The sequence below is a fragment of the Dromaius novaehollandiae genome, chromosome 2 (assembly GCF_036370855.1).
Source record: "Dromaius novaehollandiae isolate bDroNov1 chromosome 2, bDroNov1.hap1, whole genome shotgun sequence".
NCBI classification, from domain to species: Eukaryota; Metazoa; Chordata; class Aves; order Casuariiformes; family Dromaiidae; genus Dromaius; species Dromaius novaehollandiae.
In genome coordinates this window covers 103,765,641-103,782,935 of record NC_088099.1, presented here as the reverse complement: position 1 = coordinate 103,782,935, position 17,295 = coordinate 103,765,641, and the positions used below count along the sequence as shown (strand labels likewise).

At 39.3% G+C, this 17,295-nt stretch overlaps 1 long non-coding RNA gene across 1 annotated transcript in view; it reads left to right on the top strand.

Annotated features, from left to right (window-relative positions):
- LOC112991999 (uncharacterized) overlaps positions 1-15,856 on the top strand; it is a 146,564-nt gene extending 130,708 nt beyond the window's left edge. Inside the window, exon 4 of the long non-coding RNA XR_003261417.2 lies at positions 14,172-15,856. This is a non-coding gene — a long non-coding RNA (uncharacterized LOC112991999). The remainder of the gene's footprint in view (positions 1-14,171) is intronic.
- Positions 15,857-17,295: the final 1,439 nt, after the last annotated feature.

Here is a 17,295-nt window from a genome sequence, read left to right as displayed (position 1 = left end):
CTCCTTCTCACTTCCTGTTTGGAGTAGGCAGGAGAAATAGAGTTTCTACGCTCAGTCTTGGACGGTAGCCCGGTGTGACGGAGAGCTATAGTTGCAAGGAAAATCCTGCTCAGCCTCGGTCTGGAACATGTTCTGTAATTACAGACTCTTTGAGAAATGCAACTACTGACACCTGAGATTTCCGTACTGAGCATGTGTGAACTGCGTTTTTTTCAAAGGATTAGAACGTAGCCAAGTACGACAAATTTTCTTAAATGACAGAGAGAGACACATCCCTGGAATAAAGGCAGTCCTCTGCCAAATTTTAAGCCCATTCTACAAATCATGGGAGTCCTATTATTTGCCTCCCCCTGCCAAAATTTACCAGAACTCTTTTTTGTATGAAGAAAGTGACGTGTTTTCCCATAGCTTTGATCTCAGAAATGGCTGAGTTATTTGTTTCCAAAAAAAAAAAAAAAAAAAAAAAAATTAGCCTGAGGCAAATGCTCAATGTGGAAAATTTCAGTGCAAATAATTAAACTTTGGCAAAGTTACAAATAACTGAAAACAGAGTCTCATAATGGGAAATGTTGGACAACCTTGCTAGGCATTTGTGCATCCAGGCCTGTCTATAGTGTAGTATCCATTAAAATTTGGAGCAACAATTCTCACGATCATCAGAGAAGAACTCATCTCATGGCTTTGTTGTCATCACAGTCTCAAGTTTCATACCACAGCTATCGTAGGAGGGTGCAAGGAAGTTACTTAGAAAGCTTCGTTTTCATTTTCATATTTATGATACCACATCTGCAATTATTGCCAAATGGATAACTCCAGCCATACAGAAATCCTGAATCAGGGCTTACAAAATCAAGAGAGTGATTCAAAATTTATGAGATTAAAAGAGGGTCGGGGGGAAAGTGCTGATTTCACTTCCAGGTTCTGAGCTTTGGAGGTTTTGTAATCAAGTGCTCTTCTGTAGCTAGGAAGGCAAGAAACCCGCATTTACATATTATCTATGTAATGAAGTTAAACCAAGAGCAGAAACGTTAAGACAAATACCAAATACAACAGCAGTTTTCAAGACTGTGGACTCAGAGGCCTATGCAATTGCTAGTACCTTTTTCTTCGCATTTACTAAGAGCCTGGATACTGAGTGTTCAGCTGATGCACAGCCTGCTCCTCCTTTTTAAGATGTGGCAAGTCCCTAGTGTATTTGAGCCCTGTTTTTCTGTTGACTTAACATTTGTGTTTGAATTCTGTATTTTTTGTATCACTTTAAAAGAATTGTTTAAGACAATCGCAGTGTGTATTGTATACCACTTGAGAATGAAAGAAGCACATTGGAGGCTCAGCACAGGGGCTAAAAGAAGTACTTGAAATGTGTCTTTAACTGAAACAAACTTGAAACAACATCTGAGCTTCTCTTCTTTGGCAATAGCATTTTATCAGTGGCTGGTACCAAGAAAGAATTCTAAACCTAGACAGATTGTAAAAGCTCCGAAAGTAACTAATGAACTTCATATAGGTCAAAGAGGAGATCTATGATCATAAATGAGCAAAAGGTGGTTGTTTTGAACTAGATTAATTTCAGGTATTTTTTAGCAGACCTTTTTCAAGATAGTGATCCTGGGGAAGGTTGGCTTGGTTTACAAGAAAAGGTTAAAAGATTCAAACAAGTACACCTGAATAACCAAGTATAAAGCATTGTATAGTGATGGCATAAAACGTCTGCACATCTAAGTATCAAGAAAGGGGAGAGGTTTACTGCTGTAAAGGAAACTATAACTAGAATTTCCATATTTAAATTAAATGAGAGAATATTAAATGTAAGTGTTAGGACAAAATTTTCCTGATATTGAGATTCCTGGAGATGCCTAGGAAACCAGTAGACATTTGGTTTCTTGGAATTTCTAGAATTAGATTGAACAAAGCAGTATACAAAGCATTTACAGAGAGGTGGCTAAACGGAACTGCTTTGATCTCTAATTCCAAAAATTCTGTTACTGAAATCCAGAATTTGCACTCTTTCTTTTGTTTTACAGTGTTTAATTAAGATGGACACGAAGTGTCTGTGGCTTTATCCTAACGTATTAAGATTGGTATGAGGTTAGCTACTTAGGGAAAGCCTCTGAGGGAATGGGGTGACAGAGATTGTAAAACCAAATAATTCTGAGTCACACTACATTTACTCCTGAATATTTGGATCATAGTGCAATGTATTTCATTGTCTATTGCTGGACAGAAGGTGGCAGCTCCTCAGGTGAGATGCATCTCACTTAACTTTGGATGACTGAAACATAGACAGCTGCATCTGAGCTAATCACCCTAAGTTCCCTTTACTGTCAAGGGGATGAAGAAAGCACCTTGTGGAGCACAATCCATTTCATCTAATATACATGTCTGATATCAGGCAAAAGAATCACACTCTGGAGGTGAATATTTCTTGCTATTGCCTATAATGGCTGTCTAGGATAAGTAGCTAATCTGAGATGACATAGTTAGGTGAAATGGCTTCCTTTTTCTTGTCCAGGGTGGGTATTACTGCAGGTCTCTTTGTCACATATAAGCCAAACTGCTGAGATGTTTTCTGACATTTAGAACTACATTAGATGGGCATTTGGGAGCTTCTGCAAAATATAGTTGCTCAGCTTCTGAGTGGGATGGATGCTGCAAGCTCCTGACACTGCTTTTCTGAATTCCATCATAATTTGAAGCCTGCTTCTTGTGCCAGTGCAAAGAGCCAATGCCTATTTTTAAATCCCTTAAGTGTTTAGGACTTTGCTGTAGTTGTGTCATACTGCTGACTTAACTAATCCTCCTTCCCCACCACCACCCTGAGACCAGCCTTTCTCAGCAGTCTACTTTGGCTGTCTTTTAGTGTGCCAGGTAAGGGCATGCAGCCCTTTATTCTGATTGCCTAGTGGTCAACTGCTTTCATTGGTGCATGTGGAGGCAGATGTCAGCTGTCCTTACACATTGCACCATCTTTTGCAGTTAGTCTGAGGGTGAATTTTCATGCTATAGCTAAGGGTACAGCGGCTATTGACAGCTGCTGCAGTTACCAAATCTGAGTCATGCCTCAATGTGACTTGATGCAGCAGGCTGACCCAATGGCAAACTGTTCCTTCTTTTTTCAGGGTTAATTTTCCACTGGATCAGCTGGTTGAACTGACTCACTTTGCAACTACGCTGTCATTAGGTGTGATACACAGGAAGCAGAGGGAGCAAGTGGCCACAGACTGACATGGGTACAGGACTTCCTCCACCCTTCAGCTACCTCACTACATCATCTTAGCAGCAATGTAAAATGGAAATGACTGTGGTGTGGACTGTTCATCAAGGCAGTTATTACCGTGTGTGAACAGAAGGCTTTTAATGTATTTAATTGTTTGTTAGTGTCTAGTTAATCAGGTTTGGTTTTGCCATTCTATAAATGAGTTTGTATTGTTAGGGAAAGTCTTGGAAAAGTAATTCACCTGATACCATTTGAAGGTGGAAGATTCAGGTAAATATGTTATAAAACATCTTTAGGTGCCGAAGTCATGGTTCTGATTTGTAGCTCTGCTGTTGGGTTATTTGTTGCTATAGTTGTGAATATGCTCTTTTGGTCAAATGAGAATAAAAAACACAGTTCAGAGTAAGGATGGTGGTTCTCACATGAGTTGCAGCATTGTTCTTGCAGCACTGGGCAGGTTCCAAGCGGTAAACAAATTCAGTTTAACTACTGGAACATTCCTTGCAGTTTCAGCCGCATATTGCTTTTTAACTTCCTGTTCTAAAATAGCGGGGAATGTTGCTATCAGCATCTAAACATTTATTGCTTCCTTCCTCAGCAGCAAGCGCAATTCACTGGCAGGCCTCAAAGTGTGGAACTCACCTCTCAAACTGATAGTGCCTCAGTAGGTGAAGGGCTTTTAATGATTGCACCCATAATGCAGACCCTTTTGGTACAGGAAATGTGCTAATGCAATTTACTATTATCTTTCACAGCAGAAATTCCCCTCAGGGAAGGACTGATGTTTATTATAATAGTTGGATTTCCCTTGAGAAAGTGAATTATTAGGGATCAGAAAGATGTTAAAGTATCTGAACTATACAGTCAGCAGTTTGGTCATGGTTGGCAGTTACCTGAATGTGCAGCTCTTATCCAGATTCCCACTGTCTGTTAGGATTTTCAGAACTTTTTAAATGATTTTCAGTACTTTTTAAATGATTTTCAGTATACCTCCTGGCAGCAATCTCCAAAAATTTGAGCACTTAAGACATCTCAGCTTTAAGCACTCAAAATCACTGCTTGCTTTTAAAAGCTTTGGCCTTCTGGTAGTGCCACATATATAAGTGGAAATGAAATGAGACCATGCAGATTTGCTGTATTCCACTGCCACATCACTGTCCCAGTGCCAGAACAGCCAGCCACAGATTGATTCCACCAGCACTGGAGGAAGTATTATGTATGAAAAAGGAAATTATGTCTAAAGTTTGTGAAAGAGCCTTAACTCAGGATTTCCTGTACTTTTAGTTTTTGTGTTATTTAGGAACAAGAGTCAGCAACCTTAACACCATCTTAATGCAATTTTATGTGTGTGTGCTGGAATTTCCCTTGGTTTTTTGGAATGTTAAGTGAAGTGAACACATGGACCAAGCTGAAATGCAGTTGAAGAAAGATTTTTATTCAAGTAAATACTGTCAATTGTAAGTGTTTACATTTTTACTCATTAAATGAATAAAACGTTTATATGCCAAACACATCCTCTCTACCAGCCAGCGAGGAGTTCAAGTTCTTTCTGGCATCATCTACAGAGGGAAAAGAGCAGGGGAATTTCCTCTGAGAAACCTCTTTGGTCTAGTCCACCACCAGTTTCTATAGAGACAGTATTCTCAAAAATCATCCTCATTTATAGCTATAAATAACTCCCACAGTTCAGTGCAAAAGTGGAGCTTAGCCATAGAACTTACTGTGCGTAAGTTGGACAGTATTTTGGCAAAATGGAGATCCAAGGTAGATCAAATGTTTATCCAAAGTTGTCAGTGAGAATTTATATAGCCTTTAGAGAGGGAAAAGACTTGCAAAAGCAGCCTATTAGTGACTCCATTTCACTCTGGGAAGATTGTGTCTTCTGCTGGCATCTCAGGGAGCAATATTACTGCAGCATGAATAGGGAGTTACAGGCTACACAAAACTATATTAATGGGAACACTAGTACTGCCTTAAGCTTTCCTCCCCTACTGGTACTATGGCCCCTGCATAGACTATTCTGTCTCTCCTGGGGTTCATGGTTTTGGTTGGTGTTTATATAGCTTTTGAGCTCTGCACAGTTGTTGATGCATTTTTCTTTATAATGGCCAAGTGAGAAGAGAGTTATTATCTCTGTCTTACTGATGGGGAAACAAGTCTCAAAGCAATAAAGGGCTTGATTTTTAAGGTACTTTGACATGTTATTTGGAAGCTTAAGACTATTTAGATACTTGAACATATAGCAAGGCTGCAGGACCCAGACCTGCTTCCCAGGGCTTCAGCTGTGTCAAAGTGTGTTAGCTGAGTGGAGCATCCCCCTCTCCCCACCCTGTGCCTGGTTTCCATGGGAAGGAAGTCTGCACACAAGACAGAGAGCCCTGGAGTGCAACTGCTCTGCAGTCTAGATATGGTCATAGGCTTCTAGAAGGGATTTTTGAAAGCACCAGGTGCCTAATTCATATCGTTCTGTATGGCAAATATGTCCTAACTGCCCCTGGAAATCCTGCTGAGTACTTATTTGCCTGAAATCTTTAACAATTTTGCTTCTAAGTAGCTGCTGGAGATCACAAAAGTAGCCTGTGGCTACCATGCTAACCACTGGGATAGTCTTTCTTCTGTGCCAATAACGATTCGTTAGAGTGAACTAAATTGATGCAAGTTCCCAGCAGGATTAGATGCTTTTCCTGATGAGAAAGAGATAACATGTGAACCCTCTCTCAGCTATCAGGAGGGGCTGGGCTTCAGGCAAGACTTAGGTACTAGGGAGTGTTGGTACAATGTTGGTTCCCGACAGGGAATTTGGTAAGTTTATAAACCTTGCTTTGTTATACCGTCCTGTGTCCTGTAAATCCTAAATGCTGCTAAATACATTTTGTGTTGGCTTCACCACAGCAAAATGCTTTAAATTGCTTTGCATACCCACAGCAAAATACTTTCATCGACAAATGCATTAGTGTAAATGAAAAGTTATGTAGGAAATGCAAATACTTAATTGAGGCAATACTAAATTCAATACATGCTCTTTATAGTAGACATCATCAATTTATGTATGTGCATAAGTCTGCAGTTTGAAAGTTTTGCATATATTAAACTAAGGTTAGTCATGAGCAGCAAAGCAAAAAAAAAGATAATTTTTAGATACCTCTAAGTTTTCTAAACCTAAAAAAAGAATTAGAGGATCTACATTTTTCAAAGAATACGCAATGGGACATTTTGATAAGCTACATCATTTTTTGCTTTGAAATGATTTCCTACAGGAAAATTTCAGTGAAAAGAGGAGTCTTACATTTTGAAATAAACATAATCATATCCTTTTCCCAGTGTTTCATGACACATTGACAATTCATCATTTGCCAGACATCAGAAGATTTTACCTAGATTTCTCTTCTGAGCCAGCTTCTATGAAGCACAGCACATTCAGGAAATTGTCGATCCTGGGGTGATACCTGAAATAGATCTTATTTCCATATTAACTTTGTTTATTAGAACTCAGCCAAGAAAGCATCTATATGGTAAATATCAGTATAGCACAGACATACATACCCAAACTAGAGTAAAATTAGCTAGTTTGAATACAATTTTAGAAGCACAAGACACAGCCAGGTCAATTTACACTTCTTCTTAGGGATATTTAGCCTTCATGAGCTCTAAGCTGCTACAGTTTGTTTGCTTCTGGCTTTCAAGATGTCATCTTTAACATTAGCTTGGTATCTCTGTGCTTTATTACAATGTGCAGATTAGACAATCTGCAGTTCCTGAAATCCAAAGGAAGCTGATGCAATTGTGCCTTGCACATCACGCTTTATAGCCTGGAGAGGTTCTTTTGTTCTGTATGAGTTATGTTTTTATGGGGCACTTACATTCATATGCTCCTCTGCAGTACAGTGTGGCTGTCTTGGATGCTTCTTCACTTAGACAGTCATAGTCTTCAGGTAGAAAAATAGCTGTGAAAAAAGAATGAATAGGAATGGCCTTTTTCATTACTAAATTCAAAACAAAATATTATTGGTACAGTTATACCCAAATATAGCGGAAGCCATTGCATGAAAACATAAAATGTAGATTATTTACTATTTATAGAGCAATATAGCAAATAATTCTGTGGTTAGCATAAGCCTTATTTCCTACAGATTTGTGTCTCATCGTTGGATTCTCTGGCATCTAAGAAGGTGTGACCCGTAATTACCTAAGGGTAAAGCAATCCTGTTTCTGTCCCACATGTGGATTCTGGATAGGGATCTGATAATGGCTGAACTCATGTTGCCTCCTTTTGCTCAGCAAGTGTTTTTTTCTATTCGCCTGTTTTCATGAAAATAAGGTCTTCGTTTCTATGATATCATCACCCTTCTGACAACTTTGGTTGAAATTAGTCAACAGACTCAAAACATACATGGAAAGGAAGAGATGGACACACACAGGCATGCCTAATACACGCATACCATGACTACATGGTCAATGAACTTCTTTCCTTAAGAAACGAGGCTAATGATACTAATGAACCCCAGGACTACTTAAGTTCCAGTTTGTTCAAGATAGCAAATGATTGCTGTCAGTGTTTTATTCCAGTCAAAGCTAAGCATTAAATATCCAGCATAAACTATGTGTGTCTAATATGTCAACGCCTGAAGTGTTTCATACAGGAATATTTTTACCAGTACTGAAAATACTAATTTAGTTTTCCTGTAGAAGCATCTTTATCATTTTCAGCTGTTGTCATCAGTTTAAATATTAACTAGAACTCTGTGGCTTTTTAATTATGCCTTTGCAATTGTGATTACTGTATGTGTAACTGTGGGAGGTCTTTCATTCTCATTTATTCTTTTCTTTCAATTTCTAAGAAATGTCTTTCCATTAATAGTATTCCAAGCTTTCTGTTCATAATAGAATCCTTTCCAGAATTGAAATTGTCACATCTGTTAGATAATAACTCTCTCATAGAAGGCTTGGACCTAATGATCTGCCCAAGTCGTGAACCTTAGTAATAAATGGCAGAGGTACTGCCTTACAGCTCTGGCACAAATGACTGCAACGCTCGCGCTATCATCCCCAGCTTATTCCAGAGGCTGCTGCCCTCAAAGAGAGGGACAAGGCAGGATGTCTGGTTGTGCCAGTTCACTTGGCTTAATCAGGGCTGAGGTTTGGCTTGTGTTAAGATAATGACTGTCAGTGGTGTCAGCGAAGGGATAGGCATGTCCCTTTCTGAGGCAGCACCATCGCAGTAATTTCTGGCAGGCAAGTGGAGTGTGTAGGTAGGAGAGGTCACATTGGTTACCCCCCTGGTGTGGCTAAGTGCACCAGACCCCTTCTCTGTGAAAGCCCTTAGTAAGTGACAGTGATGCAATATTTCACCTTGCCTCCCAAATTTCCAGTGTTCTCTCTTTTATAGAGAGTGAGCCTCTGTTTTCTAGGCCTTATCTACAGCCTGCTCTTGTATCTGCCACAGAGATCTCTTATGCAAACAGGAATTTTTAATTAAAATTAACTAAAGGTACAACATTAACACACATAAATTAAATCCTACAAGATTCTTATGTGGGTAATCTCTGGCAGATGTAAAGTGGCCTTAAAATAAAATTCAGCATCTGTCCAAGTCAATGTAACAGCTCACTGCTGCTACCCTGCTCCTGTTAACACGCTCCTGCCACTTCCCCTGTGTGATCTCTGGCACTCACACGACCTGCACTGAACTAATTCCACTCATTAACCCATCAGAAAAAAGCCAACAAAGACACAAATGATTTTCTCTGACACTAGTGAGCTCAGCACAAGGAAAGGGGCTTGACAGGGTGGCCAGAAGCCGGGGCAGGAGGAGGGAGGAGCAGGGCATGGGACTACTGCTGGTAGTGACAGTGAACCATTGAATCTGCCAGCCATGTTACTGGACTGTTTGATTTGAGGCACTATGAAAGTGGGAGAGATTTAGTGGGAAGAGGGAGAGTAAAAGCTAATAAACCAACAGATAGCTACAAACAGCAGAGACAAATGAGGCTTTCTCTGGATTTGTATCTCAAGATTGATCTTGCATGTGAATTCTCTCAAGTCTAGTAAGGTTTGAGCTCACACTGTACCCTTACTTCAAGGGAGGGATTTATAAGGGTCTCTATAACAAGAGTGTCTCTTTTCTACTTGGCTAAAACTTTTTCTAAAATCTGTAGGAACTTAATATCCTTTAAACCTCCTTCTTTGCCAAATTTTGTTGAAATTGGCCACAGGATCTAAGTTATTATAGGACACTAATAGACAAAGGAGCACTTGTCTGCACATACATACTGAGACAGAAAGTGTAATAGCATAGGACATATTTTCCTAGAAAAGAAGAAAAAGTCCCACATTGTCAATTCTCCAGTTTTGTTGAAAGAATTGGAAGCTTAAAATGACACTGAAGTGACCAAATTGGAAAAGTAAAAACAGTTGCTGTTTTATAAATTATTATTGAAAATATGTTGACTAATCTAATAAAACTGCAATTCAAAATGTATTTTACACCATTATGGATCTCAGAGCCTCACAGAGAGCACTAGCATATAATTTACCCATACATTAAGTGTAAGGAACAGAAATATTTCATAAAATGCATACCTTTTCAGGCAAGCAGTTTAGTAAAGACAGCCTGAGATCAGGGGTACAATTCCACCAAGGACCTGTCACCATATGAGTTGTAATTCTAATTTACAGCTGCAATAGCACACCCTGCATGAGCCTTACTTGATTCAATAACATTCCATTATTTCTAAGAGCTGCAGAGTGAACCTATATCAATCTCCCAATACTAAATATATCAAGATGTGACAATCACTCCTTTCCTTATGGATTAAATAACAATTTGAAATGTCAGATTTGGATATACTGAGCAATATGCCTGCTGCCAACAATTGACAGCAAACCACAGTAGTTAATTTGATTCTATGGAACATTTGGAAGCAGGCAAGCTTGAAGCATGAGTGTAAAGCATGTCATTGATCATATATACTTATCAATATTTTATTTTTATTTAAAAGTGCCTTCATACATGATAAAACACAATAGAAAAGGATGCTTAGAGACCCTGTTGTTAATGAATTACCCTCAATTGAAATTCCTCTCACAAGTATCCTTACACAGAGGAAATATTTTTCCCCCTCATAAACTTCACTCCCATTAGAGAACATTTTATATCTTGACTACAAAATAGAAGGAGATTCTTAATTCCTCACAAGCCTTTTCCTGATTAAGGTAAACATTTTAATTACCTATCTAAATTGTTCGCGTGCTTCAGTAGGCTGAGTGACAGATCTTATTCTTACAGACTTTATTTTACCTGTCCACCTGGCTTAGATCATGTGCTATACATCAAATTCTTTATGAAAAAAAGCCCAGTCATTTAGATACAAACTATCTCTGCCCATAAATTAGGAAATAAGCTCTGAGTTTGTCTGTAAATTCTACATTTAGATTGCCAGTTTGCTTTTTATTTAGAGATCCGTATTGCTTGATTGTTTTTCCTAGGACAGCTAAGCAAAATTGTTGCAGACAAAAATAATCACATTGTGATATAAAGTCGCAATAAGGTAAGTGTTACTGTCTCAGCTGTCTGGTTCTCAACCATTCATTCCTTCTTAAATTATCACAGATTAACTGCCACTTGATGTGAATAAGAAGCCAATACAGTTATCTGAGCACAGATGTTAATATATATATACACATGCTATGTGTTTGCATGTTCAATTATTCTCACACACACACTACACACACACAGAGTTTTTGAAGGTGGTATCAACTCCAGCCCTTGGGTTTTGTTGTAGCAGGATACTGTCCAAGGTGATCGGTGTGTATGCCTTGGAGTTAGAAGAGCTGGAGGTGCCAGCTACAAGGACACCTTCCTGGCAGAAATAGCCAGAGGATGTGAACTGCCGGCTGTTGTTTCTAACCAGAGAATCTACCAGCAAAAATAAATGAAATATAGTCCTACAGGCATAGGTCGTTATGGCAAAAGGAGGGCATATACAGAAGCTTTTGGAGACATGACCTTTGGCCGTACTGACAAAAGTTTCCCATGCCCCTGTTATTGCTTTGCCTTCCCCCGGATGCCCAGTTGTTTACAGTGGCCAAACTAAGCTTTTCTCCATGTTCACTACAGAAAGGGCAGATTGGTTTAAGTTGTACCAGTCCTCTGCTGGAGGTTAGTGCTCGCAGAACATAGTCAGCAAAAGTGAATGGGTTTGCATGTCTCCGCCAATTTCCTACAAAACCTGGTGTGGGGTTGGTAACTTCCAGGAGAGAGGCCGAGCAGAGAGCTGAGGGCAGTAATTTCTTGAACTGCAAAAGCAAGAGTTGCCAGAGCTTGTCTGACCATGCCCCTTTTGAAGTGCATAGCTAACCTAAGAAGAGCCAGCGCTGCCCATTACAAAAGTCTTTGAAGATACTTATAACTAAGTTGGATTGATTATATGATTACACTTTTGTGTGAGAAAAAAGCTGATTTCATCTCTAAAATTACAGGGTTATCTCAGCTGTGAATAGTTTTATGTATCATCAGAAACAAATGCTAATTTGGCAAAATTTGCCAAAATAGCCAAAAAAAATGAGGCAAAAAAACCAGCCTGCAAGCTGTTAAGAGAACTGATAATGGGAACTAGGACCTTTGGATTAAAAGTTAGTGACAGAAACTCATCCTAAGGCAGTAGCATCAGCCCTTAAGAATGTGAGTTGATCTGATGATTCTCTGTAAGCCAGTATGAAATAAAATCATCATTTTAGTTTGGTTCCTAGTAGGTAGGTCTCACCAGCACCAGCTGCTTCCCTTCAGCTGCAAATAAGCAAAAAATTCCTTATCATATTTGTACCAGTTGCTATTATATCAGAGAAGCAAAAAGCTGTATTTTTCTGTTGTTCCTTGTGGAGGCCAGTTCATGGGATCAGATGAAAAGAAGTCATTGCTACTGCACAGAAAGTTCTTGTTCTGTGGATGAATAATTCAATTTCTGATATTGCTAATCCAGTGCCTTTCAGAAGCATCAAATTAAGTTTCAATTAAGTATGTGTCTGAAGTCATTTGACTGTTTATCTTTTTGTTTACTACTCTGTTAAACTATCCACATATGCGAACCGCATGGAAAGAAAAATTCAGCATGCAAAGACAAACAGGGAGTTCTGTTCTGAATTATTGGAGAACTGTTTCGCAGTAGCGTAAACAAACTTTTTGTTACACCTATATTATTTTGTTCTTTTTATAGATGTTATTTGCTATTTTTTCAGTTTCCTCACACTATAAATAGGCATCCCTTTTCAAAATCTCTCAAAAGTAGTAATGTTCTCTACGCAAATGTTAATCAGCTTAAACAATGTATCATCCTCCTGTCCCTTTAATGAGATTAAGCTCTTCTTGCTGAGTGTGAGTTTTCCTGAAGTGCTCTATTCTTCTTGTTGTTTCTATCAGAGGAAGACCCCACCCTTCCTCTGTCAGGTATTTTACAAACAAGTAGAAAAGATAATCCCTGCCCTGACAGAAAGAATTCCCTTTACCGGATCTCTAGCATTCAAGGGCAGGTTTCGCAATACACCTTGAGCCAGTGCAGTGACTACCACTGCCAAAATGGGGAAGCCCCCCTCCTGGACACTCATTCCTCTTGTTCAGGACCATCACTGATAATAGTGTTTGTAACACTAAGACCTAAAAGTTAAACAGTGTGAACATACTCACTTCAGCGTAGCAAAGGCTGTGGTTGGCTGTGCATTGTGTTTCCTGGGGCCACTGAGCCATCTTAAGCAGCCCCTACCCCTTCTCAGTTGTTCCAGTATAACTGTTTCTGGACCTACAAGGTGATCAAAACTGGGAATTTGCTGCAATTAAGAATAACCTTCTTCCCCCCCCCCTTTTTTTTTCCAGGTGACATTTAGCTCAGACTAGTTCTCTGCTCTGGTCCATTGTGTGGCCCCACCAAGAGTGGTACCAGCACAAGCTGAGAGAGCAGTGCAAGGGAGCAGGGAGGAGCAGGGGCTGCGTAGGCAACTGCTGTGGCTGAAAAAAAATTCTTGTCAAACCATCCCCTAATAGTACTGACCTGCAAATTAGAACAGAATATCTAGTCCTCAGGCTTTAGCTCACTGTGCCTTCAGGTGAAAACTGGTAATTAGATGTAACATTTTCTTATGAGTGTAAAAGAGGGAAAGAATATGATGAAATGAGTGTGTGCATATGGCTATATACACACATACGTATGCATCGACGAGTAAGTACTTCTCTCCATATAACAGGGAGCAATCTCATTCTTAGCCTTTAGCTGTTCTCTATGGATCGCTTTGAAAGGCTAAAATGCAAGGAAGGCTTCAACAGTCACAGTCTACAGTTTCCTAGTGCCCTTGGGTGTCTTATACCAGAAATAGGAAAAAAGGAACATGGAGAAATTTCAAGTGTTGCTTCTTTGTCTGCCCTGCAGCTGATTCTAGGCATAAGCAAAAAGTCTGTTCCCAAAGGCTGCAGCCACAGCCATGCCTACTTTGCCTATGGTCAGGCTCCTGTTGAAAGCCGAGTTGTCTGCAGTTGCTGCAAGAAGATCTGGATGTCCAGGGAGCAGTTAGCATGGTGACATCTTCCTGTAGCAACAGCTCTCCCTCCCCATCTTAGACTTGCTGCTCACATTGCCACCTCCCAGTAGAATTTCCTCTGCACCCCCTGGCCTGCCGCCCTCCTGTCCCTCCTCAGCTTGGCGTAGCTGAGCTGAATGTTCTTAGCCACTAAACCGCTCCTTTGTAGGTTAATTCTCTTCTGCTTTAGTCGGGGAAAGACAGTGGTGACAGGTACTTACAGCCTGTATCTAAATAACAATGAGTATTCTGAGACCATCTCTTGGAGGCTGATGACATGCAAGCATGTCTCTTTGTATGGAAAAAAGAATATTTGCCAGACATCTTACGCTTGTATCTTCTTAAATACACAGATGTCTGACACACTTATGAACTTTTGTCCCTTTCACAGATACTGGGAATCTTGTACCAGAATGGGGAAGACACTGGAGCATGAATAAAAGCTATAAAGCACTTTGCCATATCATCTATCTTCATTGTCCCTGCTGGAAGCCACAGAAGCAGAGGACACACCCAGGCTGGGAACCAAAACCACCTAGCAACCATAGCCTGAATGACAGCTTGAAACACTCTGCCATTTCATGTATCTTCTGTGTCCCTCCTGGCAACTAGAAGAACAGCAGTTGAAGGCACACCCCATCTGGAAACCGGAAACACCCAGCACTGGACCCTGAGTGAAAGCCTGAAAGAAAGTAATCCCTTTCAGCTCCTGTTTCTTGTCAGCAGCGCATAAATGTTTTGAAATTTCTTATAAAAGCAGGTTTTCGGCTTCTGATAAAGTCTAATATTGATGTAAAGTCTGGTCTCCCAGAAAGGCCTTGCTCTGTGACTGGGCATTTTGTTGACATTTTATCCTTGGGTCAGTACATCCATTGTTGCTGCAGCTTAGACAACTGGAAATTGGAAACCCATTCGTCATGTTAAGTTGCTTACTAGAATAAAAATACAAGGACAGAATAAAAATACAAGGAAGCTACTATAGCCAGTCTTTCCATCTCCCCAGTGAAAGTGAGCTCATTGATTTCTCCATGGAGGTGAATACCAAAAAGCATTATCCAGTGGTTAGAGTACAAGACTGAAAGTGAAAGTACATGTTTTCTCCTCACAGGCCTGCAGCATTAGCTAGGTGAGCAGTAGTTGGCAAGAAGCTTAGTGTTTCACATTATATGTGAAACTGGTGGACATACAGATGCAAAGCATTACTTCACCTAAGGAAATAAAGCTCATATGGCTGAGATGTCTGTCATTTCACTCTTTTTATTTTTTTACTCAACCAGCAACTTTAAATTTGACAGAGCATGAGGGCATTAGTAGTTATGAAGTTATTGAAATTTCCTGAAAATTGTCAAATAAGCAGAGGGAGCAGAGGGAGATCCAAATTGGCACTCCCATTCCCTCCTCACTGACCCTTCAGGGAAATGCTGTAGCATAAGCCCAACAGTTACTTGTTCTCTTTGTCCTTCTGACTGTGCAGTCGTTAGGTGCATCACATCTAATCCATCTACACACGTGGAGCTACAGCTCAACCATTGCACATGCTATTTCTCCTCAGCTTTTAAAGGGATACAGGAGAAAGCTATGGGTGCTGTAGGATGCAGAGGGAGAACTTAGATGATCCGCATAAGGGAACTTGGATATTTGTCCTCATTTCTTAAGGAGGACATAGGATACAATTCCATAAAAAAAACAGGCTTCATCATAGGTTCCTCTGCTTATGGAATAGCTTGTTGCTATTAATTGGTCGTGACCTATCATGATTTTAAATTCAAAAGCAATTTATTTATGTTCCCTTGTTCTTATACAATGAGACTGGGTGCAAGGCTTCAGGTCAAAGTTATGTCCCCTTCAAGAAGGTGTTTTCATCTGGTCTTTTTATTTCATGTTTGCAGTAGAGCATTCACTGCAGTTACCACATTTCAACCAAACAGGCAGTGACCTCTAGCTGAGGGGTGGTAATTCATTAAATCACATAGTTTTCTTACTTAATATAGTCTGGCTTACCATGAGAAAAAAAACAAAGTTTTAGGGTAACCTGCCAAGAAAGTGACTCCAATTTAAATTAAGGTGATGCAGTATTTGTGTAAATACTAGTTTAATTTCCTTTTATTTCAATTTATTTTAAATCACCTGTAATTAGTATATATCAGACTGAAATAAAGTATCCCTACAGTAGTTTGCGCTCAGTTAAGTTGGTTTTAAACTGACTTGAGCTTAACAGTGGAGCTTTCTAATGTACACAGATATTTAGGATTTTCTAGCATGTAAGCTAGAAGGATGGAATACCCTGCCCAAATTTGTCCCTCTTGCAAAATGAGAGGGTGATGAAGTAATGAAGGAGGTTTTTTGCAATCTTTAAAGGAGAGATGGGGTACCAAAGGGATACAATGCTGAAGAAACAAATTCTTATGGCTAATTTTGTGTGTTAATTTGGGAAGGGGCGGGGGGGGGGGCAACATTGTTTTAGTAGTGATACCTCTCATTTTCCCAATTGTGTTTTTTCTGACCCTGTTTCTATTTTTAAAATTCCTGACTCTTTCTATTTTTATAGCCTTTTTTATTTCCCAATAATAGTTTTAAGATTTTACAGATAGTCTTTGGCTGTTGGAGATTATTTTAAAATGCCCTGGAAATATACTAAAAGATGGGAGAGAATCTTAACAAGTTCAAGCTGTAAGCATGTTTCTTTGTATTTCAGCAGGAATTCAAGCGATAATTGTTAACCCAAGAGGCAGTTAGTTCAACTGCATCTTAATCTGATGGCAGTGAAATAATATTACAATTACATTCTCTAACAAAGATATCTTCCAAGTTGTCATAATGCAGTAATAACTGAATATAGCAATTGTGATTTGACTATTACATTAATCTTTTATAAATTTATTTTTGTGAGCTGGTGAATATTCAGTACCAGGCCAGTCATAAATGAAGCTATTTTGTTTTCTTTACCTTTCTGTTCTTTTTGTATTACTTGCTGTAACATAACCTTTCGTGGCTATGTAGAAGTTTGTGTGATTTCATGTCAATCAGTCAGCTTCTCCTTTGGTATTTACATGGCTTATTTTATTGGCTTATCTCATCACCTCACACCATGAATGAAGCAGTTATTTTCATAGTAGCTTTATGAGTTAGGAAATCTTATTGTTATGTTGCATTAGGAATTAAGATCTGGAGAAATTAAACAAACTTATCTTAGGTCACCTGCAGGCTGTTGCAGACCTGTATGAAAGACTGAAACTGGTTAATGAAGGTGAGTTGAAGCCAAATCACTCACATTGTAGGCTATTCCCATAACTCAAACTCTGCCTCTTTTCTTGCCTGCCATTGGACTCTGATATCAAGAATGAATCAACCAAATCACCTTTTGTCTTTCCTCAAACCTGTTCATTATTTGCAAGACAAGATTCTGCTGCTTACAATATTTCAATTGTCGCTTCCCTAAGGTAATTAAGAACAAAATATTTAATATCACTGAGGAAATGGCTTTTCAAACAATCAGCTCTCAAACTGTTTTGATC